Source organism: Gobio gobio (genome assembly GCF_949357685.1).
Source record: "Gobio gobio genome assembly, chromosome: 1".
NCBI lineage: Eukaryota > Metazoa > Chordata > Actinopteri > Cypriniformes > Gobionidae > Gobio > Gobio gobio.
Window position 1 is genome coordinate 68748852 of NC_137097.1, and position 22638 is coordinate 68771489.

General features: G+C 39.6%; 1 protein-coding gene across 2 annotated transcripts in view; it reads left to right on the forward strand.

Annotated features, from left to right (window-relative positions):
- Positions 1-11740: 11740 nt before the first annotated feature.
- The window catches only part of gcgra (glucagon receptor a), a 130969-nt gene continuing 120071 nt past the window's right edge, over positions 11741-22638 (forward strand). The window contains exon 1 of one of the 2 annotated variants that reach the window (XM_079827452.1): positions 11741-11925. The gene's annotated coding sequence lies outside the window, so the exon portion shown is untranslated. The remainder of the gene's footprint in view (positions 11926-22638) is intronic. The other variant, XR_013817330.1, reaches the window with a different exon arrangement.

Genomic DNA, 22638 nt, shown 5'->3' on the forward strand with positions numbered 1-22638 from the left:
CACAGGAGGTGAAATTCTCAGGGGAACTCAGTATATGCTCTAATTCTGCTTTATAAATACATCTCTACAGTCACTGAGTTTCAGCACTTAGTCACAGGATTCACTTCATTTTCTTTCCTCCAAAGATCTCTTATTTATTTATTTTACCATCTGTTTGGACAATCTGAGCCGCTTGCACTTCCATTACAGTGCCAATACGAAAAAGATTCAGCCTTTCCAATTGCAATTTCCATACCACTTTGAGATTTCTGTTGATTTGAGGTTTCCAATGAACTCCGCATGACACAAAAGCTCAGGAATTACGGGATGCGCTTAACGGTCACAGGTCGTTGTTGATTTCTTTGCTGAGGAGCCAAATGAGGACAAATGTTCAGTAGAGTTTAGAAAATACATTTAGCGTCTGCCTGGACCAGATTGCAAGATGGCAGGAATCAATGAGTAAACGTATGTACGACAAATTCAATTTGCTGTGCTGATTGAAACTGCCTTTAAACAGATTCAAATGAGCTTATCTTACACACCTCTGTACTCTAATGCATTTTAAAATCCAGACACTATTTATGCATTTGGCTGGATAACACTTTGTCGTTGACATGCAAACATTCTGGAATATGAAAGCAAAACAGAAAGGTTTACTTGCATTGCAAAGCCCAGCTTTGTTTATCAGGTGGCGCTTGTACTACAATTTGTAATGTGTGCAACAAAGGACACACGGGCAATGTTAATGTCTTCAGTAGCAATGCCTCTGAAAATGACATTTATATAATTTACCTGGCTGCTATTGCAACAGGCTTTCCATAGAAATGAGCGAGCCTTTTTCAAAGAACATTGTAGATTAATCAGTCTATTCCGGCGAATGACTCAAAAGCCCAAAGCAATTTGATACACTGATCTCTGGAAGACTTTGGAAGAAGCATTTATCCAATTCAAAATGCTCTTCTTTCAGAACTGAGCGTAATATACTTTAATGGCTCAGGCCAGATGATGGATTTTCACAGAAAACTGCCGCACTTCTAGACCTTTTGCTCAGAATCTGGAACTACTCAGCACCATTTATAAGGAATCCCGTACTTCAACACCCACTGTCAGTTCGAAGGACTCTGTAATCCTTTTGTAAGACATTCATCCACTGACGCCTTGATCTGAAAGTGGCTTGCCAGTTGTAGTCGGTCAGTGTCACGTTTCGGGTTTATGGCTCCAGTAGCTTTTTACCAGGCCTGAGAGAAGTCACATTTTTTCACAGTTCACTGCTGGCTTTGGTGTGCATGGGAGTCTGGACAGCTGGACCTGCCAGAAAATACACCTCAGGGAATAGTCGATTCCCATTCAACTACTGTTCACGCTGGCTGAAGGTCAATGTTTAGTCAAAATATTGGACGAGAGATAAATATTATCAGCTTTCCTTAGTTAGTATGTAGCAATATATATTTTGCAACATATAACCGTACACTGAAAAAACAGGAAAACACATGTTGTCCAATTTACTTAATCGTATTATTTGCGATCTACGCAACAAATTTGTGTTTCTCTTCTAAACATGATTTTATTGCTTTCGATTAATGTAATTCTCTAAAATGTGCAATCTACTAGATTAAATTATTTGGGGTGAATGTGAACCAATTAAGTACTCGAAAAGGATTTTTGCTGAAACTGTAGTTCCCAGCATGCTTTGCTCGGGACTTGACGACTAGAGTAAAATTGTTGAAGTTAAGTGTTAATATGTGTTTTTGCGCAGAATGAGAAAAGGGGGAGACTTTATATTGTTTGTTAGTGTTTAATGTTTAATTATGTTGGAATTATTAGAACCATTTAAATGACACTGGGTTACCATAGTGGAGAAGAGCGGAGCGATTGCTTAGGCTGTGGACTGACTCAGCACATGTCATTAAAGAGCATTTCACACTAAGCACTTAGCACGGAAGTGATGTGCTATTGCTGGCAAATGTAATGAAAGCTATTGAGTACAGAGATATAGATCAGTCAAGTGACATCAAAAATATACAAAAATAAACTTGTGTTTTGATTAAAGAGGCAGAGTCTCAAGCCCCCGTGTGCACCACTGTTGTTAGGGAGCCATATTAAAATCATTGTGAGACTACTCAATTCGTTTACTTAAAAATTACTTAATTCCATTATGTTGAAATTATGTGAACAAATTATGTTTGTTTAACTTAATTGATTCATGTGTAACCGATGTACATGATTAAATCATGTAAATCCAACACACCATTTTTTTCAGTGTATATTTCATTAAGTTACTGTTAATATACCAATCTATTTGAACTATCAAAATCTGCCATACACCTCGAATATACTCATAGAAACATAATAATATGGTGGTACAATAGAAAACCACATGATGAATTGATGAGTTCCTAGGTTCATAGTACTTTTATGTAGACGTTGCACAGGGTCATACACACAAAGACAAAACATCATGCGATCACATGACACTAAAATAATGCAATAAAAGGTCCCTAAACAACAGAAAATGCAGCACAAAACACATTGCTGATAACAAAGAAACAAAACTATTTATATGAAATGATAGTTATGTGTCACAGAGGGACTTCTGGTAATGGACTTTTACTCTTTAACTGTAAATTATATGGTAATTTATAGATTGTAGTCTCTGAAACCATAATTGTAACAGTATTTTGCAGTGAAAATACATGTAACGGTACGTTAAACCATTTTAAGTTTTCACTATGGTCAGGTTTACTGATTTTTGTCCTGTTTTATTTCATCCAGAGTTACAGATGTGGTCAGAATTATTGCACCCCTGCTAAATATGATCAAAGATGGCTGTAAAACATATCTGTAATCTGCATTGTTTATCCTTTTGACCTTTCATTCTAAAAATGTAACCGTTCATCGAAGTAAAGGGATTGAAAGTGTCAGGAAACATGAGATAAGTGCTTTTTTTCAAAACATGTTGGCCGTAATTGTCGGCACCCTTTTATTAAATACTTTTTGCAACCTCCTTTTGCCAAGATAACAGCTCTGAGTCTTCTTCTATAATGCCTGATGAGTCTGAAGAACACCTGACCAGAGATCAGAGATCATTCCTCCATACAGAATCTCTCACAGATCCATGTTGGTGCTTCTTTTCTTCAGTTCAGCCACTCATTTTTTGGTTCAGGTCAGGGGACTGGGACGGTCATGGCAGAAGCTTCATTTTGTGCTCAGGGACACATTTTGTGTTGATTTTGATGTTTGTTTTGGATCGTTGTCCTGATGGAAGATCCAACCACGGCCCATTATAAGATTTTTAGCCGAGGCTGTCAGGTTTTCATTTTTTTTCTGTTGGTATTTGCTAGAATCCATGATACCATGTTTCTGAACAAGATGTCCAGGACCTCCAGCAAAAAAATAGGCTCACAACATTAAAGATCCAGCTGTATATTTAACCGTGGACATGGGGTACTTTTTATCCCTGTTTGCACCTGTTTTCCATCTGGTGGGTTTTCAGCCAAAAAGCTCTTTTTTTTTGTTTCGTCTGACCACAGAAACCAGTCCCTTTTGAAGTCCCAGTCGTGTCTGACATCTGAATCTGCTGGAGTTTGTTTCTGGATGAGCGAGGAGGATTTTTCTGGAATCCCTCCCAAACAACATGTGGTGATGTTGGGGTTGTTTGAATTTTTTTGGTTTTCTGACCCTAAGACTCAACTAATCTCTGCAATTCTCCATCTGTGATCCTCTGAGAGTCTTTGTCCACTCAAACTCTCCTCCTCGCCGTGCATTAGGACGATATCAACACACGTCCTCTTCCAGGCAGATTCAGAACATCTTTAGTGGACTGGAACTTCTTAATTAGTGCTCTGATGGTGGAAATGGGGATTTTCAATGCTTTAGCTGTTTTCTTACAGTCACTTTCTATTTTGTGAAGCTCAACAATATTTTGCTGCACATCAGAACTATATTCTGTGGTTTTACTCATTGTTTACATCATTTACTCATGATTAAGTGAATTTGGCTTTTGTGTTTCCTCATATTTATACTCCTGTGGAACAGGAAGTCATGGCTGGACAATTTCATGCTCCTAGTCACCCTGGTGTGCTAACTAACACACATTAATGGGGATATTTTAGAGATATTTTACTCATAAGAATTTCTAGGGGTGTCAATGATTGTGGCCAACGTACACTGGAGAAAAACATTTAATTCATAATGTGAATTATTTTACTTCAATGAATGATCAGATATCAGCCATCTTTGATCATATTTACCAGGGGTGCCAATAATTGTGATCACAACTGTAGATATGTTCTTGGGTCAACATATTTTGTTGATCCTGGAACAACATTCTGTCCTAACCCTATTCCTACCCCTAAACATAACCCTATAAGTTATCCCTAAACCAGAGGGAAATGATAAGTGAATAACACTGATGTGGAAACACCTAAACCGGTTTTAAAGTCTAAACAGAAATAAACTGTAAACTTGTCCCTCAAATCTGATTGGTTGAATGGAATGCTGTTCCAGGATCAACAAAGATGTTGATCCAGGAACGATGCACTTGGTCAAATCAGGTTCTGTCAGTCAGCCAATAAACGGTTTTTAAAGTGGTATTTAAACCATACCTTTTTTTACAGTGTGCCTAGTGCCAGTTTTAATGTTTTTAGTGACTAAATATAATGATTTTATTAAGTTTTTGCTTAAATTCAAAAGCAATTTACTTTATTGCTTTAGCTTACTTGCCATCATTCAATTATATTATACAGGGCATGTTGGGGCTAGCTCTCACGCTGTTTCTCAGGGTGGTTAGCTATATTTTTGAAAGCTTGGCTATAATTGACTATTTGACTATACATGTATAAAACTACTGAACATCTCATTAAACACACTCTTAACTTTTGTGGCAATATGCCCCAATGCTGGGAATGAAACCAAATCCATTGCTAGAGAAAAACAAACATTTGTGTTATTGGACTTTTGATCAAGAACTTTGTAGTTGCTGAAATGTTGACAACTTATCAATGTAACAACTAGCTCCACACCAATATAGATAGAGATTTTTTGGAAAATAAATGATATTTTGACAATTGACGTTTTTTGGGGTGGCCTTGACTGTAAAAACCATACTTGCTCTTTAAAGTTTGATCAAAACTGCTTTCTTCTTATAGGGTGCAACGCTGAAAGAATAAACAGTGGCCTGTGTTGTTCACCCGGAGAGGTTTGACTCACCAAAGCTTATCTTCAAAGTTGGGCAATGAACTTTGCATTGGGACAGAGTTCACAGTAAACAGGGGCATGTACGACCTGGGGAGGAAAAACATGCCTTTTGAAGTTTTGCGATGTTGTTATATCTTTCAGTGCAAGAGTGTCACTTTGTTTTAAAAAGCGGCGGGGGCAGGCCAGGCAATGTCACAGCAATGCAAAATCTTAGCTCATGAATATTAATTAGCTTAGGTTGTTGACCATCATGCTAACTTTCCATTGTGATGCAATATCAGACGGACCAACTTTAAGCTCCTCGGATATTACATGATGTAACAAGTTTTGATAAATAGTCATGTGATGCGATCGTTTTGGTTATTGGTCTGAAGGTCAGGCTTTAGCCTACAATTTGTTCATTCCCGGATCAAAACTGGAATGACAGCAAACAAACAAATAACAGTAATTTCAATGCCATTCAGAATTGCTTGATTTAAAAAACACTGAGTGTGAATATTTTGTGTTTAAACATTGAGCTTTGGATGACAACATCAATTCAAGGACTCAAACGTGTTTTTTTTGATAGCATCATACATCTGTCTAAGTATTTTTTTTTTGGGTCAGTGGATAAATGCTTGGATAAGATGAGCAATGGATAAATGGATGTGTGTGTCTCGGGGGAGAGAACAGTACTGCTTTATAAAATCCGCCACTTATGATAACCGGGGCGAGCACTCAGAAAAACAATAAAAGATTCCAGTAGATCGCCCATTATACAAAAAAAGGACTGAATTATATACTGCTATTTTTCCCTTTATAAAAAAGAAGGCTTTTATAAAGTGCCACTGTATGTTTCAGCGTCATCTCTGCGCATATGAAAAATGAATACTGAGTACTTCAAAAATGTAAACCGGCAGTCTACCCCCAAAGAAACCCTGACCCTTGGATCATAGTGAAAATTCATTGTTTGAATGTAATCACTTGAAATGAGACACAGCCTCTCCTCTCAAATTAACATTCTTGCTTGGTAATTATTAATACTTCCCTAGTAGGCTAGTCTCTCATCATGGGGTCAATAACCCGTGACAGCGGTATTTATTTATGCTTGGCATTTCAGTGGCACTAACTAACAGATGCATCCGTGGGCCTGGTCACTCCCACACAGCGACAATTACTTGCATGTCACCGTAAGCAAGGGATCACGATTCTACACGTGAATGGCTTGAAGCTGAAGGACAGTGTTCAGGATGAGTGGAGTCAGGGGAGCTTTGGGATTTAAAGGAGGGAACTGTCCGGTCGAACGTTCTTCAGTCTTACTATAAAGAGATAGTACACCTAGAAACAAAAGCTCTGTCATTATATATTCACCTTCCTGTCATTCCAAACCTGTATGGTGTTATTTTTCCATAGAACGCAAAAGGAGAATTGTTGAAGAATCTTCATGAAGCTCTTTTCCCTATAGGCACACATTGTGTAATGGCTACCCAGCAAGCAATAGCTGTCATTTCACCAACTCGGTTAACTATAGGCCCGATATAAGCCGCGTTTCCACCGCAGGAACTTTCCCCATGCTGTAAAATCCAACAGTGATTCTAACTAACACTTTTTAGTTAACTTTACTTAAAGCTGCACTATGTAACTATGCAACAAGCATGTTCACATAAACCAGAAGACTCTTAAAGGTGCACTATGTAAGTTTTCCGTCCGCTAGAGGTCGCCTATTCAAAACAAAGGCGTCGTTTGATGACGCCACGTTTGAGCGCAGAATATTGGAACATGTGGTCTTCACCTCACAGCCGGTGGGAAAGAATCAGGATAGGACTCGGGCAGAAATCATGTTCATGGATGTGATTATTAACGTTATTAACATTAATTATAAAGCAGGGCCGAGTGTTGTGGAGCTGAGGAACCGCTGGAGCGATTGATAATAAGATGAACGCAACACACGCCTCGCGAGCAGCGGGACTTTTATTATGAAAAATTAATACTGAGTACTTCAAAAATGTAAACCGGCAGTCTACCCCCCCAAAATTTTCCGCGGCACTTTCGCTTTTCCGGTCATGAGTATGAGGTAACGCAGCTCTGTTTATCATATTAGACACATCTGAGTGTGTTGATGATGTTGTGACGTTACTCTGTGCGTTCTCTCAGCAGCTGCTATGACACTTGTTCACACTGCAGTGAGAGTAAAGCGTTTCTGCAAAATAAAACCGGAAACCGAAAGTATTGCAGATATGATGCCATTGACAGGCGACGCCCTCACATGTCCCGGTTCCTTGGTTAAAAGAGCAATTTTCACATGATTTACAAATAGTTGGAAACATTTGGGATATTGTAAGTACTAGGGGTGTAACGGTACACCTATTCGTACCAAAACGTTTCGGTACAAGGCTTTCGTTTCTGTGCATGCTTGTACCGAACGGTTTCCGAATACAATGAACAGATAACAGTCGGCTTGTTTAAAGCGTGGAACACACTTCAATCCGAGTTCAAAACGGCCCTGCTCGTGAGGTAGTACTTTTTCAAAGTTCAGGAACTTTCGGGGGTGGGATTGGGCGCTGAACATGCTGATTGGTTGAGCTCACACAGCATTTTATTTCAACCTAAACGTCTGTTGCGGTGCGTGCAGTAAGAGTTGTTTGCTATTCCAATCAACAATTGAGATTAAAAAATACGACCAATGGACTGATGATGAGGTTCAGGCTTTATTACGTTTATTTGCGGAGGACAAAATCCAGTGGGAACTGGAAAGTCGTGTGCAGTCCTACGTCACCGGACTAATCTTCACGGTACTTTAGACCGCGATGGAAAGGTCTGACAGACGGCAGCAGGTCTGAGGGAAAAAGAGTTCCTGGGGAAAAAGTTCCGGGGACAAATTGTTTCCAGGTAATTTCAGTGGAAACGGGGCTTTAGTTTTAGCCTGACAAGCCAGACCCACATCAAAATGTTGGGTCTGGGAACTCACCATTGGCAGGGCTCAATCCGAGGGGCGGGATAAACGGTTGTCTTTTCAATTCCCTCTGCACGCAATAGGATAGCGCTACAACCAACCAGAGCAACGGAGAAGGTGAAGCGGAGCTAGTTGATAGATGAAACTTTCACCGTATCCGGTCGGCAAAACTCCGAACACATCTTCCTTTCTTAAGAATGACTTCAGTGCCGTTCTTTGTTCTTTTCTCAAAGAAAAGCTTAACTCCAAGTCTTCCAGAGTCGCGGCCAAAGCCGATTCGAAAGACAGATGTTCGCCAGCTTCTTTGTTTACGAGTAGCACGCAGAACCGCCACAACTCTGCCGTCATTATGTTAAGCCCGCCCACCGACTCTATACACGATGTGATTGGCCTGACCAGAGTTTGGTTTTTCTAGCTTGCAAGCCAACGGAGAGTTGCTAGACAACCCTGGCTGCAAATTAGATTTGCTGCCGCTAGGGTGCGTCCAGATTTCTAGGCTACTTTAGTCTGGCTATGAGACCCACTTCTAGCCAAAATAACCTTGAGTTTGGTTACATATCATTTTTGCCAAAATAGGCCTAACTTGTGATATTCCATCATGGAAGCAAAGTCAACAGTGTTTACAAGGTGACTGGTTTCATTTCTTTGACATGTTCATGTTCTAGATGACTAGTCTATTCTTAGGATATTAGACGTCTATTAAATTTTCACTGACATCCCAAATTTTGCCTTGTTTTAGCCTAGACGTCAGGGCTGTGTTTTAATGGCTATTGGACGTCTTTTAAAACACAAAATTGCTTGCTGGGTATTTCTAAATTCGGAACTGCATATATTCGTACTACTCCTGGGACCCAGAGAAAAAAAGAGTTTTTTGAATTTATTATTTTTTCATGTCATTACATTGTTTAGAGCTTATTTTTTGTTTGTTTTTTTAAATATTATATTTTATTAATATGTTCTGCTATGTCCTCTGTGGTGGACTTCAGCACTCAGTTGTTTAAATAATAAAATGACATGAAATTACATGTATAGGCAAAAACAATGGGATTTTTTTTTCATCCACCCGTCGATTTTTAGGTTTATGGATTTTTTTTTAACCAAACTTCGTTTAAAGATTATTCTTTATGACTTTATGTCTGCCTTTATGGCAGGCAAAACAGAAATCGTTGCACATATATAGCCTGTAATGGGGTTGAATGACATATGGACAACATAAACTCTGAAGAAACAATGTTGGTGTTTTAACATTGAATTGTGTGACTGAACAAACATTGCGACTGTTCTGTGTGAGGCTTTCAGTGTCATGATGGACCTCCCAGAGATCCTTCACACACAAAAATAAATCACACAGCAGAGGGAGCAGATTTCCACAGACGAAACGCAGCAATGGATCTCATTTACAGCGTGTTTGTTGCATGATGACTTTGTGATGTTTCCATATCCTAACCTTTAGGTTGACGAACATGATGTTTACATGCAGAGGACATTATGGGATTATGCCGTGACACTATATATGACGAGTGAGTTACAGCACTACCTGCATTTTCTTTAGGTCCCTAAAGAGAGAGTTTATTTGTGTGTATTCGGTCATACACTCGATCAGTTTCATTAAGGCTTTAGATGTCTAAGAAGTGTGTTGACACCGATCAGGCATAACACTTTTACCACATATTCCCCCTTTTGCTGCCAAAACAGCCCTGACCTGTCGAGACATGGACTCCACTAGACCCCTGAAGGTGTGCTGTGGTATCTGCCACCAAGATGTTAGCAGCAGATCCTTTAAGTCCTGTAAGTTGCGAGGTGGGGCCTTTGTGCCACATGGGCTCCTGACTGGTCAGCGGCTGTGCCGCCCCATACGCAACAAACTGAGATGCTCTGTGTATTCTGACACCTTTCTATCAGAACCAGCATTAACTTCTTGAGCAATTTGAGCTCCAGTAGCTCGTCTGTTTGATCGGACCACACGGGCCAGCCTTCGCTCCCCACGTGCATCAATGAGCCTCGGCTGCCCATGACCCTGTGGCCGGTTCACCACTGTTCCTTCCTTGGAGCACTTTTGATAGAGACTGACCACTGCAGACCGGGAACATCCCACAAGAGCTGCAGTTTTGGAGATGCTCTGACCCAGTCGTCTTGCCATCACAATTTGGCCCAAACTTGCTCAAATCCTTACACTTGCCCAATTTTCCTGCTTCTAACACATCAACAAGGACAAAATGTTCACTTGCTGCCTAATATATCCCACCCACTAACAGGTGCCGTGATGAAGAGATAATCAGTGTTATTCACTTCCCCTGTGAGTGGTCATAATGTTATGCTTGATCGGTGTAGTCTTTGATATAGTTGTTGGATAAACCCACAGTGACATTCAGATAACAGTCAACTATGTCAGATATAAACAAAGAGGACAGGGGTATTTTTCATATATGTCAGGTGGTCAAATATATGTTTTCATTTTATACAATGTTGTATTTACAGTTTCTGTTAATCAAAACAATGGTTTGATATTTTTGTTACTTTTTACATTCACGCTGCTAAACTTTTGCAGACAAAAACAAAAATGGCTGGTTCCATTGTAACAACTTTCCACATAAAGTGTGACATGTTCTGCAATTGGGGCATGTTGTCACAAAAGGGTAATGTGTGTTCAGTGACCCGTATCTTTTTTCTTAGACAATATTGGTGCTTTACAGTGGTGTTTTTTCCCTCATAGCCAGATTTTAAAGTGTGCCTTTACATAAATGACCTTAAAAATAAACCTAGCCTGAGAAATACTGACTGCAGTAAAAAGCGTTAAATCTGTACACTTGTAGATAAAACAAGATTATTAAAGTATGAATATTATTACAATTTTTCTACTTCAAAATGTCACGTTTTAAGTGTTACTTGCCATTTCTTTATAATTGTTTCTGAAAGTTACAAGCACCCAGTGAATTTGGTCCATTTTAGTGTATAGTAAACATGTTATTAGTACTTGGCAGAGAAACATTAGGCTAGAGAAAAATAGCCTTCACGTTGTGGATAATAAAAGTATATCATATTTGCAGAAGTTGGACGTTATTTACATTCAATTGTCTTAGATTAGTCTCATTGTATTGACTGTAATTCGTGCTGTCATTTAGATGATTGTATAATTCAGTTAGCAGTGGTCGCTTACGTCAGGCTGATGATGCACACACACACACACACACACACACACACACACACACACACACACACACACACACCACACACACACACACACACACACACACACACACACACACACACGCGCGCTCCGCAGCTTCACTTCTGTTCGTGCGCTGGAACTTGTGTGTGTGTGTGTGTGTGTGTGTGTGCGCGCGCTCTCTCTCTCTCTCTCTCTCTCTCTCTCTCTCTCTCTCTCTCTCTCTCTCTCTCTCTCTCTCTCTCTCTCTCTCTCTCTCTCTCTCTCTCTCTCTCTCTCTCTCTCTCTCTCTCTCTCTCTCTCTCTCTCTCTCTCTCTCTCTCTCTCTCTCTCTCTCTCTCTCTCTCTCTCTCTCTCTCTCTCTCTCTCTCTCTCTCTCTCTCTCTCTCTCTCTCTCTCTCTCTCTCTCTCTCTCTCTCTCTCTCTCTCTCTCTCTCTCTCTCTCTCTCTCTCTGTGTGTGTGTGTCACCACAGACCAGTCACACCAAACCTGAAGAACAGACTGATATTCTCCGAAGGATTCATCCTGCATCAATCCATCCAGGATTGGATTACGAGTTTAATCCTGCACTGGGATTCAGTTTTGTTCCTCTGAAGATGCCCGCTTGTGGCTCGCAGATTGGGGACTTTCGCGGAATTAAACGAGCCAAAGGTAAAACACTTTTGATTTATTCCCCAACTGTGATCTTTTGCGAGTAGTTGAAGTTTTGCCCTGCATAGTTAAACTACACAAAGTTGCATCTTTTGCGTTGTGTTTCAGAGAAAAGGGGAAGTTCAGTAAAAAGCAACATTCATTCTGAAGATCCTTGTAGGCTATGTTATTAATATCATGCGCATATTTTAACCAATAACACTGCTATTATTGGTAGAGAAAAATAGCCTAAGTAACAACTCTTGCGAAAGACAACTCTTAAAAACAAGTTGTCTGATTGCTTAACTCATTCTTATCAATGCAGGAGAATGTGATAGGACTAAACAGATGTTATGTAAACATAAATACCAAGAGAAAACGATCAAATATGTCCTGAATGATGATTTTCCCCCGCCGTTTCGAACATGAAGAGTAACTTTCACACATCGATTTTTGCATGTACCAAATGAAAGTCATGACATTTATATATTAATATATTGTTTATAAGAAGACAGTATAATATTTTAGATTAAACACTAGGCTATATTATCTTCCACAGTTTTAATTGAATTCAATTAACGGCGCACGGCGCGTGAGAATTGACAGGACTCTACAAGCCAGTTTATGGCATTTGATTTATCCAAAATTGTGTTAGCTAGCCATTTAGTCGTATTTTAATAACACATTTTGCCCATTGTAAAATTATAATAATAGTGTTTCATAGCGGATTTTTTTTGTTTTCGCCGTTTTAATGTTGGTCTAATAGACTTGCGAATCGCAAGCTGGAGTAAGTGGGGGATCACTTGAAGTAGCGATATATTTTAGCTGGTTGTTTACTCAAATATGCTTGCTTTTTGTAACCTTATTCTAGCTGATTGATCTCAGACCTACTGAAATGTTTCTTCATCGATTTGTACTGGAAACGGTAGGCTGTCTGCCACGACAGAAGTTATGTTGGTTTTTGTTCTGTTCACACCGAGAAAAAGGCTGTCAAAATTGTAGGGGTAGGCTACAACAGCTTGTTACTGGGGCAGTACCCTTAAAAGGACATTTTTGTACCTTTTTTACTCCTAATAGGTGCAAATTAGTAGCCTACCTTAGAGTACAAATCCAGTAAGAGTACTATTATGAACCTTTTTGTGGTAAAAAAAAAAAAAGGTACTGCCCTAGTGACAAGCTGTTGTACCCCTAAAGGTACCATTTTGACACCCTTTTCCTCTGTGTGTTCATGTTCTGTCAGTTGGGGAAGCAGTTTTCACACACCTGCAGTTAAACGGCAACTGTCTAAAATAGTTTTTCTCTCATATGTCTTTGATTGAAACGATTTAAAAGCATATAAATCACTACCAGCAAGCTATTTTGTGTTTAAAACACCCCCAATAGCCGTCCAAACACAGCCCTGACGTCTAGGCTAAAACAAGGCAAAATTTGGGCTGTCAGTGAACATTTAAAAGACGTCTAACCATATCCTAAGAACAGACTAGTCATCTAGAACATGAACATGTCACACCTTGTAATCACTGTTGACTTTGCATCTCACAAATTATTTTGGTAAAAACGATATGCAATCAAATTCAAGGTTATTTTGGCTATAGCCAGACTATATCGGCTTTAGCCGGACTATATCAAGTTTAGCCGAGACTGTGAAATGACGGCGATTGCTTGCTGGGCCACTATTTAGCCCAAAATATATGGTTCAGCTGCAGGTTATCTGAACAGCTTTCCAGTACCGCAACTGTTTTATATAACAGTTCCATTAACAAGACACTGAATAATTTACATGTCAGACATTTTGGGCAATTTTGTATATCGGTCAACCAAAATAGTTCCAAAAGAAGTCAAAGCATCAACCTTGCATGTCACCAATCAATGCGCAGATTTTACAAGCCTTCAGGTCCCCCCCCAACTTTTTGAAACGCTCCAAATAGCCTGAAATGGACTTGAGGACAATTGGGAACTGACACCATTGTTTTCTGTTCATCTGAGTGGTCCAAGGACCCCAGGACTTTTTTTGCACTTGAACCACGAATGCACAACAAAAAATTGACTGGATCCGAGGGGTTTTGTGGTTCAAATGAAAAAGTAACAAATCCTTCCCTCGCGGGTCAAAAATGCTCAATATTCAAAGTAAAAATGCTAAAACTACCAAAAAGTTATTTTATAATGTGTGTATCTGAATGCAGACTGAAATGAACTGACTTTAGGACCCAGCAGAACAGCTCATTTGCTCCATATAGAGCTATAATGCTGCGTTCACACCAAACGTGAATAAAGCGTCAAAATCGTGTCTACCACGTCTAGTTGGACGCTTGGACATTTTGAATCCATTCGAGCATCCACAGCGAATTGGACGCGCGTATAAATTGAGCCTTTGAAGCTAAATAGACGCGCGTTCAAGGCGCTCCAGGAGAAATATGTCATAAAACACCACTCTGCCTCTTTTCATTTTCATTAGAAAAAATATATTAAACATTAAAAGCCACACAAATGTGGTCCAGGTGACTCCTACATTATCTTCACTGCATGTATATTTAAATTTCCTAAAAAAATAAAGTTATGAAACTTCTCTTTGCCCTCAGTCAAAACGATTTGGTAGACAACAAATTATAGATTCATGACACCAAAGATTGCCCGTTAGATCCACACAAGACGAACCACTACAGGACATCAGAGCCAGCGGCAGACGGCAGAAGGACTAGCCTAGGAAAGGCTGCTCTCACCGGGGTTAATGAGCGCTGAGCGCCGCTGATCGCCTGGATCTCACAACTCCAAAAACGCATGATTAATTTTTTCTCTTTATAAATAAACCACAGATTTGAGCTTTAAACAACTACATTCCCACCTGAAAAAGTCGTAAAACTACATTTTGTGACACAATAGTAGTATTTTTTAATTATGCAGGGTTTCTCATCACGTCACTTTACCACGTGACAGCAGCAAGCAGGCTTCTGATTGGTTAACGCAGCGCGAATTGACGGCAAAGTTCAAATTTTTCAACTCGAGCGTCAGACGCGAATTCGCTTCAAACGCGTGAATGCACAAAAAGCACCACTCGCGCATAACGCGCGTATCGCTCAATTCGCGTCATCCACGCGAAACGCGTCTATCGCGCCGCAGGACCTCCAGACGCACGCCTTTCCATTAACTTAACATTGAAATCACTGCTCCAGACGCTCTATTCGCATTTGGTGTGAACGCAGCATTAGGCCATCTAGTGGCAATGAAATATCATGTTATATTATAATTTTTCCACAAGAGGTCGGCAAAGACATCCAATGTAAGATATTTTGAGCTGAATTAAAAAGGATATGCATGAAATTGTGAGTTGAAAGAATGTGAAGAATGTGCTTAAATTACTATTTATTTATTATTTATTGATAAATTCTAGTAATTTAAAGTTAAATAAAATAACAATGAGGGTTAATTGTACTATATGGACCAAAAAAATCAAACACCTTTGGCTCTTTCTGAAGAAAAGATAGCAGCTTCCAGGTCGAGTTCTTCGTGGACTGCATACGCCAGCCAAGCAACTGCCATTGAGATTAATGGGAATGCTAATGGATAGCTCTCTTCAGGTATTATAGACGTCCTTGTTCAAATCCAGCCTAATTGAGCGGATGATCAGTCATGGTTGCTTCTACGTCATAGATGTGTATCTGGACTCAACATCTGCTTTGTCCTGGTACCTAAAAAAAATCAGAATGATCTGTGAGGAGTGTACACATGTTTACTATGTTTGCAATGCAAACATAAACCCATCCAAATTGTTTTAATGCTTGAGGAGACCTGAAGTGGCCGTGAAACATTTGATGCACTTTTCTGCCGGCTTTTCTGCCGGCTACAGCATTACACAGACACTGTTGTAAGGCAAGATAGCATTTCATAACAAGCAATTAAATACTAGAGAAAAGGTCTTTCGGTTCACAGGGCATAAACCTCAACGCATGCTTTACTTGAATAATTCTCAGCAATTTACATGTTATTTAACATGCTGGGATAGTGACAATAATTGTTGTTGTTTCACTCTCATTTCCTTTTCTCATTGAACACCAGACCTCTTCTCTCATGAATTTTCTTATTATATAGACCTTCAGGACAAGTTATATCTTGCATATGCATCACTTGCTGTTGCTGAACATGAAGGCTGGCTCTCCTACGCGGTCTGATGATGACAACGTGTGGAACTGGGGACCTTTCGATTTGTTCCTAATTTGAAAACCACAAGAGACAACAGCCATAAATTTCTTAACATGCCCTGATGGCGCCATCCTTTTTCATGGGCGTAGGAGTCATTTTTTTTAATTTCTTGGCTTTGCCTAATTTAGTGAACAAAATGCTTTTTATCTAATGATGTCCAAAAAAGTTCCAAAAGCCAAACGTAAACCCAGGGCTTCAGACTAACACATGATAGCGATGCCATCAGTGTAACCAATTCTTACAGACAGGAGCAGGAGAGAAAACACAATGAAATAAATCCGTCATGCACATAATGCTCAGCTTTTGGCGTTTCCCTATGACGACGTACAATTGAAATATTTATGCTTGTAGGTAGCTTTGCACCATGTTGTGGCATTAATGTACTAAGCCCCAGATGTCATTCATGTCTAGCGATGCCACAAAATAAATAAATGATGAATTTCAGCAATGTAGAAAGTGTAAGCTGCTACTTTTCAGACTTTTAAGTACGGACCAAGCGACAACCTCCCCCAGTTTCTCTTGAAGCCAATACGGAAGTGAGTTAAACTGCAGTTCATCGAATAGCCACTAGAGACAGAGCAGAATCTCATTGAGCCTCATGTTAAAATGGCCAACTTTACAGCAGAAAAAAAAACATGTTTACAGTCTGGTACAAATTATGGATTTAGTCTATACGGCTAATTTTGCCCTTCATGACAACTGTGAGGGGGGTGAATTTTTTTTTATAACTCATTCATTTACATTATATAAAGCCTTAACGTTCTGCATAATTAAGGGCGTGGCCACTTTGACTGACAGGTGGATTGCCGTTTGTCTGATAGTCATCGCGTCACCTCAGCTCCGCCCACATCCCACCTCTTTGCCCATTTTCTGTTATCCGGGAGTGACACGCGCTGCCAAGATGGCAACGGCCAGCTCAACCCTACTTTACGCTTCAAAACTGCTCTTCAGAATCCTATGGGTGACGTCACGGACACTACGTCCATATTTTTTTACAGTCGATGGTACGGACTTAAGAGTTAATGCATGGATGTGAGAGAATAATTAATTTAGCCTATTAATTTATTATAGGATTTGTTCACAGCCAGTCGGAAGGGAAACCACACAAGTTGTGGGAACTTGAATAGTTCATGTTTTAATCTCTATTCCTGGAGTAGAGATGCCTTAGGCTAATGTGTCACTCTGTGAGGTGGGAAGCATCACATTAAGTTGTTTTTCACCTTTCTGAAGGCAGTTTTCCCATTGCTACCAGTCTATGGCTAATATCTAGGCTATTTTCAGGTCTCCCATTTAAGGCAGCACATAGGATATTTTAAAAAAGATCTTTCCCTGGCTGAATCATAGGACCAAATCAGGCAACACAGCAAAGGGGAAGATAGAGGGGACGATTTTACCCTCTGTGCCATGCATTTTGTCCAGACACTGATCATTTTCCTATAACAACAGAGGAGAGTATTCGAGGCAAAGACAAATGAGTAACATTTTAGAATGATGGTCTGTCATCAATAGGTAACTATGCAGGACTATTGAACAGTACTACATTAACACTTTAGCTACTACTGTTAGCTAATATAGAAATAAGCTGAACTAACCAGTAAGCAATATCAAATTTAGGACTACGATAGTTCCTTATTAGGTAATCAATAATTACTGAATGAGAGCCTCATTAATAACTATTAACAAACTGACAATTTGTACAGAATTACCAATCTAATTAATTATTAATCACAACATTTGCAGGAAGGTAGACACAGATGAAGAGAATAAATCCAAAATGACAGGTTTAATGGAACAGACAATCAGGCAGCAACACACACTAACTAAGACAGTGAACGGACAAGGACTGACTGAAAAGGAAGAACTTATATAGGAACAAACACAGTTGAACAATGAACTAATAATGAAGGTAACCATGGTAACAAAGGAGTGGCGGGAAAACTGAACAAAGGATCACATGAACGAATCAGAATACTAACAGAGGCCGTTTCTCAAAATGCGTTCTTGTCTGTACTTGTGTTCTCGTGAACTTGTGAAACATCCAAAAGTTCACATCCAGCCAAGTACAGTTCAAATCCCTGGATGTGTCCTTGATCCGCTCCTTTTATCAAGGATGCATCGAGATGTGACTTGTGTGGACTTCAGACAGACAGGTATCCCAGAATGCACCTCGCACCAACCAGCAAGCGTCAATAGCGGATGAGAAAAAAATGCGTAATTTAAAAAAAAATTCTGTTATTGTGTCATGAAATGTAGTTTTTCGGGCGAGAATGTGCTTGTTTAAAGCTCAATTCTGTGGTTTATTTATAAAGATAGCGCCTATTTGAAAATTTGATCTGACGCTTTCGGAGTTGTGAGATCCAGTAGACCAGCGGGCGCTCAGCGCTCATTAACCCCGCCTAGAACAGCCTTTCCTCGGCTAGTCTTTCTGACGTTGGCCACTGGCTCTGATGTCTCTGTTGTGGTTAAACATGAGAGATAATTAATCTTGTGTAGATATAATTGGTCTTTGGTCTCATGAATCTATAATTTGTTCCCTGGCAAATCGTTCTGGCTGAGGGCAAAGTGAAGTTTCACAACTTTACATATTTAGGCTTTACCGTTGTAGCCTACTAGCAATGGCTTTGTATGTTTGACTGAATTGTTTGCTTTATTTCTTATTGTATAGCTTCTTATACTTTTTACTTATACATTTATAATGGCTATTATTGATCATTTAAACTGACATATTAAATTATTGCACGCTGAGAGAAAAGTTGGCATTTACATCATATTGATCAGAACACTTTGACACTGAGCAACACACAAAAAACGCCCACACTGCAGTGTAGCGACGATATTCATACAGTATTTTCTTTACTTAGCAACACTTACACAATAAATAAATACCAAAGTGCATGAGACACGACAGTTATAAGTCAACTATCATGATTACTGGTTAAGGCGAGACACGGCAGGTGAAAACATCGTTTTTTCATGCAGTGGTCAATTTTGAGATTTTGGCCCAGTTTATAAAATGTCAACATTACACATTAAGGTGGTTATTTCATTATATTTTGTCACCGTGCGCCTTTAGATTTCTACCCCAAATCATCCAAAGTTATTCTAACGTGAGCTCCCGTGCCGTCTACATTCACAGAAACATGTCATGCTTGGTATCATTATAAAGCTCTCAGTCTCACACACAGCACTGTCTAATCCAAATATGGGCATTTCCTTTGTAGAACAAACCAACCACGAAAGTTTGCAGCCGAAAACCACATCTGATTGGTCAATGTACATTTCTCACTATGCGCTGCCGCTTGCTTGTGTATTCTCCGCCTGAGAAAAAGTGCAGACAACGCCGAAATCAGCTCATAAACGTTCACAGAAAAAACCAAGTAGCAAGAGCTAGTAAAAAGAAAGTAAACAACAACAGATTAGACGACGAAACCCTGTCAGAATTAGATTCAAATAGTTATAGATGGAGTGGACATATACAACAAACAGTGACAGTTCGTCTGCAGTTTTTGTGACTGGTATTATGTGTGTTTGTTAAGGTAGTTCTCTAATAGCTATTGCTATTAATAATTTATTCATTTATCAATTTTCAATGTGTTTTAAATATCATACACTACTGATATTAATGAACTGAATATATATTTTGTTTGTAGGTTGGGGGTTTTATAGAAATGTATGCAGTTATACAGTATAAAACTTTAAAGGCCGTTTTCTCAAAATTAGTTTTGTCTCACAGATATATCCACTTCAGCAGCACCTACAAGCACCAACTTTTGCAGTCTTATACTGAACTATATTCTGAAGGCTTTTACAGAGGGATTTGTTGATATATCATTCCTATCCTGAGTTATAGATCCTTTAACTCCAAAAAACATGGCGAAAATTGATTTAAGGCTATTGTCAGTATTCTCTAATTTACTAAAGCACAGAATAAGATATCCAGAATCCCCTCTGTAAAAGCCCCTCTTATATGTAAACAAATAGAACCAAGAATTTTAAACATGGTCCTTTCCGATTTCCAGATTTTGTTTTTGGAAAAGCATGCAAATGAGCGTATATTTAAGTATAGAGACAGAGCGTATTTAGGCCACGCCCACACCGGGGGGGAAAACAATCCAACGCTCTCCATTGACTTTGCATTGCGGGAGGCTGCCTCATTGTCATTTCGGACTTATAACAAAAAACAAAACAATGTCTAAAAGCTGATATGTGACAAGGTGTACAGGAAACAAGCTAAAAAATAAAAAATAAGTTTTTATAAGCTGTCGACCCAAAAAAAACGAGCGTTTAAGAAGATAAAAGTGGATACAGGCAATACGAAGTGAAGCTTCAGCAGGAAGAATGGGGAAATTTTGGGATCCTGACATTCAGTATGCCTCAATATGTGTATGTGTGCAGTAAACATTTTGTTACTGTTAAGTCAAATATCCAAATGTCCATTTTACATATTATATTTACTGTCGCTGATCACGTTCCCTCTAGTCGTCGTAGTTCTCAGTGTAATATGGTCCGCGCACTCTGTCTCAATGGCCTGAATCCACTTTTTTGTACTTAAACGCTCGTTTTTTGGGTCAACAGCTTATAAAAACGTCTGGGTTTTTGCTTCTGGGTTTTGTTTAGCTTGTTTGCTGTACACCTTGTCACATATCAGCTTTTATACATTGTTCAGTTTTTTGTTATAAGTCCGAAATGACAAAAAGGCCGCTTCATGCAATGCAAAGTCAATGGAGACGGTTTGATTGTTTCCCCCCCCGGTGGGCGTGGTCTTCAGATTATGACGCGTGTCGCTCTGTCTCTATATAAGGCCTCATTTGCATGTTAAAACACTAATTCACACAAAACGTGCAATACATTTTTTTCTTATGTTTATGCCAGTTAAAAACTGAAGTTTGTGATATCTTGTAATTAAAAAAAAAAAAAAAAAAAAAAAAAAAAAAAAACCTATTCACCTGTAGTGTCTCACCTAAGAGACATACAAATTAAGCTTATTTTCATATCACAACATACATTTATCATTCAGTTTAGGGCTTTTGAATTGGACAGATTAGATTAAGAGAGATTTATAATTAATTTTAGGCAGATACTGAGCACCAATATTTTAGATTTAAGATCAGCCATATACAGAGCACTGATATTTTTAGATGCCCTTGTCCCTTTTAATATACTGCATCAATTTACTAAACAATACACATTTCAGACAATTTACGTTGTGAAAACGAACTCTAAATTAAAAAGTTAACAATGAATACATTAATGAAGATCATGACACTAGGGAGAGAAAAAGAGATTAGAAGCTCTAAAACTGCCCAAGCCCTCAACTACAACTGCTTTTAAATCTACCCCAAATTTTAGTTAAACAGTCAATGCCTACAGAAGTGACATTAAGACACAGTAACTGACTCAACCAATTTGGCACCAATACCTAGATGGCACCCCTTTACCAAGTTAAATGACCTCAACTAGCATGGAGTTCCATCCTTTGAATGTTGCTTAAACACAAGCACAAGAAAAATTGCTTTTTTAAAAACATTTATTAGAATTTTATATTCTGGAAGACATCACTTTGCATAGTGTGGCAAGTTTCTAGAGACCCTTAGCGGAGTAGCGGCTTGAGAAATGGTTTGTTGTATAGCTGGCATCTGACCCAGATTCACGTAGAGCCTGTGCAGACTGTGGGATACCGAGTCTGTCATTTGCATAGGACCCAGGGGTGTACTTGCTAGAGGGGCTTAGAAAATTAAGAGAAGAACCACCATAGCTGGTGCTACCATCCTGTGCAGAAACAAACACTCCAGGATCTCCTGAAGAGGGGCCTCCTGCTGATGACAGGGAAGAGAACCAACTCTGCATTGGAGAGCTTTGAGACGGAGAGCTAAACGGTGATGCAGCTGTACCTGAGGTCTGAATACCTTGTGAAGGCTGCAATCTTTGAGACTTCTGGCCTTGGTGTACAAAATAGCTTTGAAGTGCTTGGCTGGACTGTCTGGCAACACCTTGGGGTGAGGATAGTGCTACAATTGGATATGAGGCTGGAGACCCAGAGGCAAACTGGCTTGAAGTATCTTGGTGCTGGAGTGATCCACCATCAGTTGTGCTGCCTTGCAAGTTGAAGGGAGTAGAGGACCCTCCCTGGGTGCCAGAGCTACCGGTGGAGGTAGAAGTAAACAGATTCTGTGAACTCTGGACAGTAGCAGACTGGCTGATAGAACCTTGGGGTGAGGATAGTGCTACACTTGGATATGAGGCTGGAGACCCAGAGGCAAACTGGCTTGTGGTACCTTGCTGCTGGAGTGATCCACCATAAGTGTTGCTGCCTTGCAATTTGAAGGGAGTAGAGGACCCTGACTGGGTGCCAGAGCTAGAGGTAAACTGCTTCCATGGCCTCTGGACTTTAGCAGACTGGCTGACAGCCCATTGGGGTGAGGATAGTGATACACTTGGATATGAGGCTGGAGACCCAGAGGCAAACTGGCTTGTGGTACCTTGCTGCTGGAGTGATCCACCATAAGTGTTGCTGCCTTGCAATTTGAAGGGAGTAGA